Below are 628 nucleotides of genomic sequence, written 5' to 3'. Positions count from 1 at the left end.
GACCATTACTAAAGCGAGGAAACCACTCTTAACCTTGTGTTTTGCTGCAGCGTCCTTGTAAGCTGTTTGAAACATGACAACTGTTTTGGCTGCCATTTTCCCCAGCAGAAAACAGAATTTTGTAGAATCACGCTGTTCCTTCGTTTCAACCATCGCAAAAATCGACGAACAGGGGAGAAGCACTGCAAAACAAAGACGCACTACGTAGCAGTACGAATACACCCGCCAATACCAGTCGGTAGACTGATGCCTGAGGGTTGCAACAATGGACTTCTAGCGGTGGAAGCCTGAACTACAAAAGGCTTATCCCACAAAGAACGTTTCTGGCTACTTTAGGGTACCTCCTCGTGTTTCAAAAGTTTGCTTTGTTATGAAACAAAAGTCATAATAAATCGTATTTGTCTGGGATTACACTACATAAGTTTGACAAAGAAAACGTAACCTGCCCTGATGAGATTGTGAACTTCGTATTAGACACAAAGAAAAGTCTAGAAGTTTTAGAAAAACTTAGCGTTAAGCATTCCACTCTTTATATAGATTTGTGTTTGTGTGTATATATAAATGTGCGAATGTGTACTCATATTCGCACTCATGATCCATGTGTATATATATGCATAGCAGCATATAT

Source organism: Octopus bimaculoides, chromosome 9, assembly GCF_001194135.2.
Source record: "Octopus bimaculoides isolate UCB-OBI-ISO-001 chromosome 9, ASM119413v2, whole genome shotgun sequence".
Taxonomy (NCBI): Eukaryota; Metazoa; Mollusca; class Cephalopoda; order Octopoda; family Octopodidae; genus Octopus; species Octopus bimaculoides.
Note: the sequence above shows the minus strand (reverse complement) of the source record.